The 10,708-nt window shown below is 41.1% G+C and overlaps 1 pseudogene across 1 annotated transcript; it reads left to right on the plus strand.

Annotated features, from left to right (window-relative positions):
- Window positions 1-389: 389 nt before the first annotated feature.
- Window positions 390-9,086, plus strand: LOC143632444 (F-box protein At5g46170 pseudogene; annotated as a pseudogene). Its single transcript, XR_013153516.1, has 2 exons — window positions 390-1,388; window positions 8,777-9,086. The product of XR_013153516.1 is annotated as an F-box protein At5g46170 pseudogene (transcript).
- Window positions 9,087-10,708: the final 1,622 nt, after the last annotated feature.

Below are 10,708 nucleotides of genomic sequence, written 5' to 3' on the forward strand. Positions count from 1 at the left end.
TCGTAAGTCGTGTTTAAAGAATGTCGTCGTCTTAAACATTGTTCTAGCTCCATGAACAACAATCGGTTCCCCAACTTATATCTTTGCATAGATTCTTACCTTTAAGATTAGAAGACAAGTATAATCAACAAAGAGATGAGATCTTTGATTTTGTTTATGAAAAAAGGAAAACACTTCTTTAGTAACTTGTCACATTGTCATACTTATGACATATGTATCTCCCAACTCAACTCAACTCAACTCAACTCAACTCAACCATATCTTTTCCTTCCCCCTTCCTAATCCACACCATCCATCCTTCATTTCTTCACCTTCTTTTCCAATTCAGATCCCATCCATTTCATTCCTTCCAACTCAACTCTCAATTAATTAATAATAATAATAATAATATGATGTCATCTTTCCTCCCAGATCTATCAACCCGAATCCACCCAGAACCACCACCATACATTCTTGTCCGTCGACACGGACACCAACACCGACCGGTTTGACCAGTTACCGGACTCTCTCCGACGACAACGCCGCCCAATCCGACAAATCCCGTGGACCCATTTCCAACCTCGTCCGTATCGTCTTAACCACCATCGTCAAACCCATTCAAACGCTTGGTCAATTGTTTGCTCCCAAACGAGGTTTACCCTCTGACGATGAAGACTCTGCCGGAGTCACCTACCATTCACCCACCCAGGTTCTCAAAAACTTTACCCATATCCGCTTTCTCAAAATTGAACTGCCCACCGCTGAATTGGGTCTAGACGACGACGTTTTGTTAAGATGGAAAGCCGAATTCGGGTCCACTTTGCATAATTGTGTGATGCTGGGTGCGTTTGGTATTACATACCCTCATGATAATTGCTTATCAGATCTGTCGAATCAGGATACGACACATGGCGGTGGCGGTGATGATAATGGGAGTATACCCGACTCGTTTTATACCAACGGTGGGCTGAAGCTGCGCGTGGTGTGGACGATAAGCTCGTTGATTGCGGCGTCTGCATGGCATTACCTGCTTCAGCCGATCATTTCGGACCACAAGACGTTAGATTCGCTGACGCTAATGGACGCGGATGGGCAAGGGGTGTTGTGTATGAACCGGGAGCAGTTGGAGGAGTTGAGGGTGAAGCCGTTGATGGCGTCTTCGGCGTCCAAGAGGACGTTGGTTCCGGCGTTGAATATGAGGCTGTGGTATGCGCCGTGTTTGGAGTTGCCAGATGGGACGGTGTTGAAAAGGGCGACGTTGGTTTGTACGAGGCCGAGTGAGGGGTTGGGGCAGTGGGATGGGTTGGATGGGGTGTGGATTTCGGGTGCGTTTGAGGAGCCGTTTGGGACGGCTGCCAAGATGTTGGTTAAGAGGAGGACTTATTGCCTTAAGATGAAGTCGTTTTGATGTAAGAATGCTCATCATCTTTGCTTGTGGTGTCGGTTTTGATCTCAATTATGACTGCATTCTTGATTGTGAATTTTGACATCTGATTGATTATTTAAGGTAAAAGTAAGGAGATTTGGACCCGATCTAGGTTAGCTAGTTTTGTAGGGATGACCTATATTGACCTGTTGTATAGTTTGAGTGACCGAGCCACAAAAGCTCACTTGAAATCGGTTCGTTTGTAAAGGAGCCAAACCTGAGCCAAGTTTAGCTAGACTCGTTAGCCTTGTGAGGCTCATTTAAATCAAAGCCCAAAGTATAATACATATAATTTATATCCTAGAAGTGTAAGCCAAATTTAATTTTGGATATATATAAATTATAACTTTTGTAGTTTATATAGTGGCCTGCTGTTCTTATGCCACCCTCATACGGCCGTTCGACAAAAAAACTTGGCCGTCCAAAGGTAGGGGGCTATGATTTGATGCCCTAACCTTCAAATGGCCATTCGATGAAGCCTCAAAGGTTGTTTGAAACCAGCGTAGGACTAGATTGTTAGTGGCTTGTGTATTATGCACTATGCGTATATTAAAAAAAAAATTTTCTTTTTCATACATATCAGAATGTGTAAAAAGATGACTCTCAATCAATCAATCATACCCAGTAGCAATCCCACCAATAGCAAAGCTATAAGTAGGGTCTGGGGAGAGTGGGATGTAGGCATACCGTACCCCTATCCAATAGAATAGGGAGGTGGCTTCCAGAGAGACCCCCAGCTCTAAAAAATTGCATGTATAGGAAAATATAAAAGGCAATCAAAGTTTAACAGTAATATAATTAATAATAGCACTTAGTAATAATAATAATAATAATAATAATAATATATAGATATATTGAAATACTAGGAGTAAAATGCAAAGAAGAGACTACGCAATATATATGAAAAGAAAATAACATAATGCTGTGTGACCAAGAATAAGGTAAAGAGAAGCCCCTAGGGTATTACTTTCTCCCTAAAAGTCAATAGCCTTAATTCTATGTCTCCAAGAATTCCTATCCTCAACCATGTCCTCAGAGAGGTTTAAGTCTCGCAAATCATGCCTAATCCTCTCATCCCAAGTGAATTTTGGTCGGCCTCTACCCCTCCTCCCCTCTATAGTACTGTTTTCTATGGATCTAACGGGATTCGTTGTCTGTCTTCTCTTCACATGTCCAAACCATCTCAATCTCCACTCTCTTGTATTGTCTGATATGTTAGCTACCCCTAATCTCTCTCGAAACACACCATTTCTTATTCGGTCTAACCTTGTGTGCCCACACATCCAACGTAGATTCTCATCTCTGCTACCTCCATCTTCCGCTCTTGTGCCTTCTTTATGGCCCAACAATCTGTTTCATATAACATTGCAGGCCTAACTGCGACCCTATAAAACTTTCCCTTTAGTTTAGTTGGGAATCTCCTATCGCACAGTACACCTATGGGCTGTGGCTGCTCTCCATTTACACCATCCTACCTAAACTTTATGGGCCACATCACTGTCTAACTCCCCATCGCTCTGGACAAACGATCCTAGATACTTGAACTTCGTTACCTGCGGAACCACTTGCCCTTCAATGGTGATCTGGGTGTCCTCATTGTCATTTACTCCACCAAAATCACAGTGAAGGTACTCCGTTTTAGAGTGACTAATCCTTAAACCTTTTCTCTCTAAGGCTGATCGCCATTCCTCTAGCCTCATGTTAAGATCTTGTTTTCTCTCAGCAACCTGCACTATATCGTCTGCGAACATCATGCACCACGGGAGTGGCTCTTGAATCGACTTTGCCAACTCGTCCAAGACTGCAGCAAAAAGAAACGGGCTCAATGCTGACCCCTGGTGAAGGCCTACCTCCACGGGGAAGGGGTCAGTATCCCCCATGGGCGCACGAACACTTGTAGAACTCCTGGCATACATATCCATAATTATCTCTATATATTTCCTCGGGACCCCTCTACCTTCCAGGCAATCCCAAAGCGCTTGGCGTGACACACTGTCGTACGCCTTTTCTAGGTCAATAAACACCATATGGAGGTCGCGCTTCTTCTCCCTATACTTTTCCATCAATCTTCTTATGATGTGTATTGCCTTTGTGGTGGAATGCCCTGGCATGAAGCCAAATTGGTTCACCGTAATGTAACATCCTAAAATTTTTATATGATAAATAAAAGAAAGTTATGTTTAGTAATTTCACGTTTTAGTTATTTAATGTCGAGAAAGGAACGGGTCATGGGCTTAGATTACGTAAGATGGGTTAAATGAGAATGGGCCTTGGGTCCGTGGGCTCGAGAGATATAAATACCCATCCCGAGCCCAAAATACCATTTCACCAACTCCCTTTCACACCCACACCCAAACACTCTCAATTCTAGAGAGAGAAACTAGAGAGAGAAAGTTCTCAAATCACAAATCCGAGTTCACAATCTTGTTCCTAGTCGTTTTTGGTAAGTCCCTCTCGAAAATCATCCGTTTTCATAACCATTTCGGCCTCAAATCGAGCAAAAACGTAACTTGAGTTTTCGGGTCAAAAACCGCCTTGTTTTGGTGTCAAAATGCAAGCTTTTGTGTTTAAAAGTACTAGGAATCGATAGCCCTTTCAATCCCGAGCATTTCCATGTCAAAAACTTCGATTTTGGGTCAAAAATCTGGAAAACCCGTAGTTTTCTCCGTCGCCCAGCTTGAAGGAGTCGAATCAGACTCATTCGATCGAACCAGTCGATCGAATCAGTCCATTCGATCGAATGTGTAGATCGAACAAGTCCAGTCGACCGAATAGGGAAGCAACCGAATGGTCTCCAACTCATTCGATCGAATGAGTTTTGTATTCGATCGAATGAGTGTTGTATTTGATCGAACGTGTGTCTATTCGATCGAACGTGTTCCTATTCGATCGAACGTGTTCCTATTCGATCGAACGTGTTCCTATTCGATCGAATCAAGCCAGAACCAAGTTGTTTCCAAGATTCGCCTGAAGTGAAGTTCGTTTATGAAATAAATTAAAAACCTAATGGAAAATGTGTTAAGGCGGTTATCGAAAATGAGTAGTAGTAATAGTAGTAGTAGTAATTGATATGTGTAAATATTATACAGTTAGCCGAGCCCAGTTAAAGAAAGGAATTACAATCAACGGCGAGCGTAACAGGATCCAGGTGAGTTTCTAGCCCCATTCCTTGTTATGTTTCCGGGGCTGTGTGCATACTTGATGTGTTGTTAATACATTTATCCAAAGTGATAAGTGTATGCCATAGGTGATATATGTGATATGTATGAATGATTGCTTGATGGTTCGTGAACGATCTTCGGATATTGCACGTACTGTCAGGTTGTAACGTTATAAATATGGCAAGTATGATATGTATGTTTATGTGTATGAACGTAAGAAAGTTAATAAAAGAAGGAAATGACGGTTGTATGGTTGTATGGTTACGAAAGGGGTACCGAGCCCTAATAATACTCGAGGTATGATGTATGGTTGTATGGTAACGAAGAGGGAATCGAACCCTACTAATATTCGAAAACATGGGACCAGACCCTAATAATATCTGTGATGTTAGGGACCAGACCCTAATAATATCTGTGATGTTAGGGACCAGACCCTCATAATATCTGTGATGATAGGGACCAGACCCTTATAATATCTGTGATGTTAGGGACCAGACCCTTATAATATCTGTGATGTTAGGGACCAGACCCTTATAATATCTGTGAGGTTATAGGGCGAAAGGCTCTTTAAAACGTATGATTATGAATGTAAAGAAAGTATGTAAGTAAGAAAGAAAGTATGTAAGTAAGAAAGAAAGTATGTAAGTAAGAATGAAGGTATGAGTACTTATGTGTGTATGAAAGAAAGTTATGAGGTTAAGTACGTATGTATGTAACAAGGTATTGTATAGTAGTGTATGATTAACTAGAACTCACTCAGCGTAGCTGACTTTTAGTATGCACGCAGGTGAGTAGGATGAGACAGCTGGCTTGAGTGGAGGACACATGGCAGAAGACTAAAGCCTGGCATCTGAAGATCCGATATGTTTTATAAGTTACGTTTTGATTTTGAAAGACAAGAGGAATGTTTAAAGACATGATTATGAATTGATATGTAATGTTTTATGAAAGTTTTATATTCCGCGTAAAGTTTTTAATTAACTCTGATATTTAGAACTGTGTTTATGAGTAAATCCAACACGAAAGTAGGGTTACCGGTAACGGGGCCTTACACGTAACCTGAGTTTCCCTTCTAAGTCTAACGTCAATCACTCTTTCCCATAGCTTCATAGTATGGCTTAGGAGCTTGATTCCTCGGTGGTTACCACAACATTGGGCGTCTCCTTTGTTCTTATAGATAGGGACTACGATGCTGCTCCTCCACTGGTCTGGCATCTTACCAGATTTGAGGATAATATTAAACAAAGTAGTTAACCACATGGCTCCTTCTCCCATACACTTCCACACCTCGATGGGTATGTTGTCTGGGCCGACCGCCTTAGCCCTTCCCATCCTCCTGAGTGCAGTCTACACCTCTTCCCGTGTGATTCATCGGCAGTAGCAATTATTCGGTTGTTGTCTTTGAGAGGTTGTGTGGTCATACTCTTCTTGGGAAGCTCTCCCATTGTTAAAAAGGTTGTGGAAATAGTTTTGCCATCTTAGCTTGATGTCTTGCTCCTTAACCAGTACATGCCCATCCGTATCCTTTATAAATTTCATAGGCCCGGCCCTAGATCTTGCTTTCTACGCTCCTTGGCTTTGGCAATCTTAAACATAGCGTGTTCCCCTCTTTTGTTTCTAAACGTTCATACATCCATTTATATGCCGTGTTCTTTGCTTCTGACACTGCCTTCTTCGCTTCTCTCTTAGCCGTTTTATAAGTCTCCCTCAAACCCACTCGGTCCTCCTCATTCATGCACCTCATCAGCTCCCTAAAACTTCGTTGTTTGTCCCTTATCTTGTCTTGTATGACCTCATTCCACCACTAAGACTCCTTATGCCCACCTGCCTTTCCTGTTGTGACCCCGAGAGTCTCCTTTGCTACTTGAATGATCTTTGTCGCCATAGCTTCCCATATCTGAGTTGGGTTCCCATCTAGTCGAGTCACTGTCTGCAACATGAGGTTGTCCTTAAACAGTGGGAGATTTTCGTCCTTCAAATTTCCCCATCTACTTTTAGGTGTACATTTCCTCTCTCGCTTAGTCAGCTTATTTCTAAAGCCTATATCTGCGACCAGCAAACGATGCTAGGCCACAACTGTCTCCCCAAGTATGACTTTGCAGTCCTTCCACCAACGTAGGTCTCCTTGCCTCATCAAAAGGTAGTCAATTTGTGTGTTGCGTCCCCCACTGCTAAAAGTAATCAAATGAGATTCGCTTTTCTTAAAGTACGAGTTTATAATACCTAGGTCATGGGCCACCGCAAACTCTAGAAGATCTGTGCCGGTCTCATTCCTATCACCAAAACAGAAACCCCCATGTACGGCTTGGAAACCATCGTTAACCTTACCAATGTGTCCATTAAAATCACCTCCTATACAAATCCTATCACCCCTAGGTACGCCCCCTACCACTGCGTCTAAGCAATCCCAAAATTCTCTCTTTTCCTGATCCCCTAAGCCTACATGAGGCGCGTAGGCACAAACTACTGCCACTACTTCCTCCCCTAGTACCAATCTTAACACCATAATTCTATCATTATGTCTTATCACCTCCACCACACTAGTGTGTAGTTCCTTAGCCACTAGAACCCCCACTCCATTCCTAGCTCCATCATATCCCGAGTACCACAACTTATACCCATTACACTCAACCGCTTTATGCCCTTTCCACTTAGTCTCCTGAAGGCATGCTATCTGGACCTTACGTCTTTAAGCACATCTACCAATTCTAGCAACTTACTATTTAGTGTTCCTACATTCCAAGAAGCCAAACGCAATATATGCTCCCTATTTTTACCCTTTCCTACACCCCTCGCCTCAGGACATGGTCTCAAATAATGGTCATGGCTCCTACGGTCTATGATTGTAGCTAATCACACAAACCCAAGCAATAGAAACACCCAATCTCTATATGTAATACCACGTATTGCAAGTCAAAGAACACCCGGTCACACAAAACACACCACAACTACGCACCCAAAAGTACTCAACAAAAGCCCAAGGTGTGTTAATAAAAATATTGTTTAGGATTAATATTGGATTTTAGTATACCGGGTAATATTTTAAATTTGAAAAAAAGAGTGTATGTTAAACAGATTATTTAATACTTAATATTTAATTGCTAAAACTCTTTTACTATATTACAGCTCGTGTTTATATAGATATTAAGAATTTAGGAATGAGTACACCTGGGTGTTTGTTGCAAGATTTCCGTTGATGACGTAGGTTGAAGGCGGACTCACTAACCAAGAAGCTGCCAACAATCAGTCGTCAGATTCTGAGAAAAGAAACCGACTCCCCCCAAAAGTTGGTCGCCTGAATCCGGGAAGGAGCCCAACTAAAAATCTTTCCGGGGATGTCTTTTCGGTGTGAAGCTTCAGTTGGCCGGTCGTCTGGACCTGCAAAACAAGAGCAAACCCTCCTTTTGGCCGGAGGAAGTTACACCTTTTCACCTTGCGGTGTCGTTAACCTTGTAGTTCGACGCTCTCCGGTAAACACGAGATCTCGGCTCGATTTTCCGGAGCTCAAGATTTAGTGCAAAAACAGAGACAAAAAAGAGCCGCTGTGTCGAGATGGTTTTCAGGTGTCTAGGACTTCAACCCTTTGTACGTATCGTCGCTCGGTGATTCGCCGGAGAAACGGTAACACAACTGAGCGTATCGCCGGAGAAACGGTCTTCTGGGCCTGCAAAACAAGAGCAAACCTTCCTTCCCTTTGTACGTATCGTCGGTCGGAGAGACGGTAATTGGTGAGCGGTTGGCCGGGCAAACCGAAAATCAAAGTTTTTGGGTGGAATCCGTAGTATCGGTGGAGTTTGTGGTAGATTTTTGGTGAGCGTTTGGCCGGACAAACCAGACTTGGCCGGAGAAGAACCTAAATTTTACCTTTGGCCAGAGAATGGCCGGTGAAGTTGGTGGTGACCGTTGGGGTTGACGGCTGTACGGAGAGGAAAAAAACAAAGCAGAGTTCACAGCTCTAAAAACGATGCTGTAAAAAGATGACTAATAAAAAAAATATATACAAGCTGGCTCGAGCTCAACTTTTCAGCTCGTTTACAGCTCTATGAAGGAGTGACTCGGAAGTCGGAACTCACACTGTTAAGCACAATTTGGTAGATACCATCATTGACTCATTTCACCTTTACTGTTTTTCACAACACGTTTATTTCGATCAAAAAAAATTTTCTTTGATGAGTATATTCTCATTTTGTTTAATTTTCTGTTCTTGCAGGTTTCTTTCTAAATGCAGAGAAAAAAAACACAGTTTTGTTATGCATTTACCTGTACTGAATATGCATATATGCTTCAGTGGAACTAATTGGTACTTATCTCCTCCTTACAAGAGCTTCTGCGTGCATAAAGCGTATCCGGTAATCAATATTTGTAGACGGTCGTTTATTATGTGAATATTTGTAGGTTTAAAATATATGTTCATCAAAGTAAAGGTTTGTTCAAACTGTTTGGCTTTCTGAATCATGTAGATTTTCCCTGTCTTGTAAAAATCTTGTGATCGAATGTCGGCTACCCGAGACCCCGAGTTGTTTGTAGTATAATGTTATGTCACTTGATTAAAATATTTTTTTTATATCTTGATTTCTTGTATCGATGCTTTCGTTCATTGGTTTTAGATACACATGATATCTCATGATGTCTGGTTGGGTCTTGTTCTACCGTTTAGTAGTGCTGCGTAACGAGCAGCCTTGAGTCGGTGATAGTATGAGTTGAGCCAGCTCAAGCTGAACCAACATAAACTCAGGCTTGAGTCACTAATGATACGAGGCGAGCCAGCTGGATGTGATAGTCTTGACGAATTAGAAACTAAGCTCGTATTCAGCTTGCATTCAAGTAGCTAACTCGGAGTGATGGCTAGTTTATCTCTGAGAATTTTATATTTTTCTTTTTAAATAAAGGCTTGCACAACAAATCACCCAAAAGCATAAAAAAGGACGACAGTTTGAAACGGAATCCACACCACTATACCATTCTAAATAGACAATTTTACTACTGTATTTTGCCCATAAGAAGCTCGGACTTTTGTTGTCGTTACTGGTACGCTGAAGTACTTGACGGAAGGACGTTTCTTATAAACGACAAGTTATTTAAACAACCATGATTTGTAAACCGAACCGTGAACCATGTGGGCAGCGTATTTATTTCTGTCTTGGATCAACTTATATGTATAGCCCATTTGAAAAGGCATGGGTGAGGGTGAGGTTGGTTTAGTCCTTGTCAATGAAGATGAAGACCGCTATTCTAGGATATGGTCCTGATCAGTGATCAATAGGGGTTGAACCAACGGTGACCATCAATAAATACTGTGGTTGACCATGTCGGCTTTTGGTTTGGACCAGTTTCTTTGTGATTCGCTGGTATAGGGCCTAATGGTCTCTTAACATGTTTATTAACATCTGTTTTTATTTTATTTTTTATTATAAGAGTTGCTTTTCCATTTGTTACTTTTTTATGATTTTTTTTAATAGTGAACTTCTTTTTACCATTGTTTTGTTTTGTTTTTTATGTGACTTGAACCCAATACCTCTTCCTTCTAAGCCCCCTTCTAAACCTAGGTATTTAGAGGTTTTGTCTTTGCCAATAGACCTTTACCCCATTGATTGTTTTTTTTTTTGAACGACTAAATATTTGCACACTATGGGGTTTGAACCCCTAATCTTCTATTTTACGCCTTAGGGGGTGTTTGGGTGAGCTTTTTAGAATAGCTTTTTTGTTTATTTGCTTTTTGAAATGCAAAAGTCACTTTTGAAAAGCTCCAATTTGAAGCTTTTGAAGGAGCTTTCTCAAACACCTTTTGCTTTTCAAGAAACAAATAGCAAATAGCAAGTTTTAAAAGCTCGCCCAAACACCCCTTTAATCACCTTATCACCCTACCAAAGTGGGAATGAACCCCGTTGATTGTTAATTTATGAATTGAATTGGTAATTTACTATTTAACAAAACTAAAAGTAAGTATATAATTTTTATAAGTTCAGAGACCTCTAAATTTTAATATTTTAATAAAACTTATATAACTAATCTTCATTTCCAGGAGAAAGAGAGATTATATAATCGTGTTCACAAGTTTATCTTAGGTTATTTTTCTTTGATAATTTAAGTTTTTTATGTTATTTTTGATGTGGTAGGGGAAATGCAAGCTTTCTAAATAGAA

Source organism: Bidens hawaiensis, unplaced genomic scaffold (assembly GCF_021521415.1).
Source record: "Bidens hawaiensis isolate Kalapana, Puna unplaced genomic scaffold, B.hawaiensis_p1.1 tig00006390_1, whole genome shotgun sequence".
NCBI classification, from domain to species: domain Eukaryota; kingdom Viridiplantae; phylum Streptophyta; class Magnoliopsida; order Asterales; family Asteraceae; genus Bidens; species Bidens hawaiensis.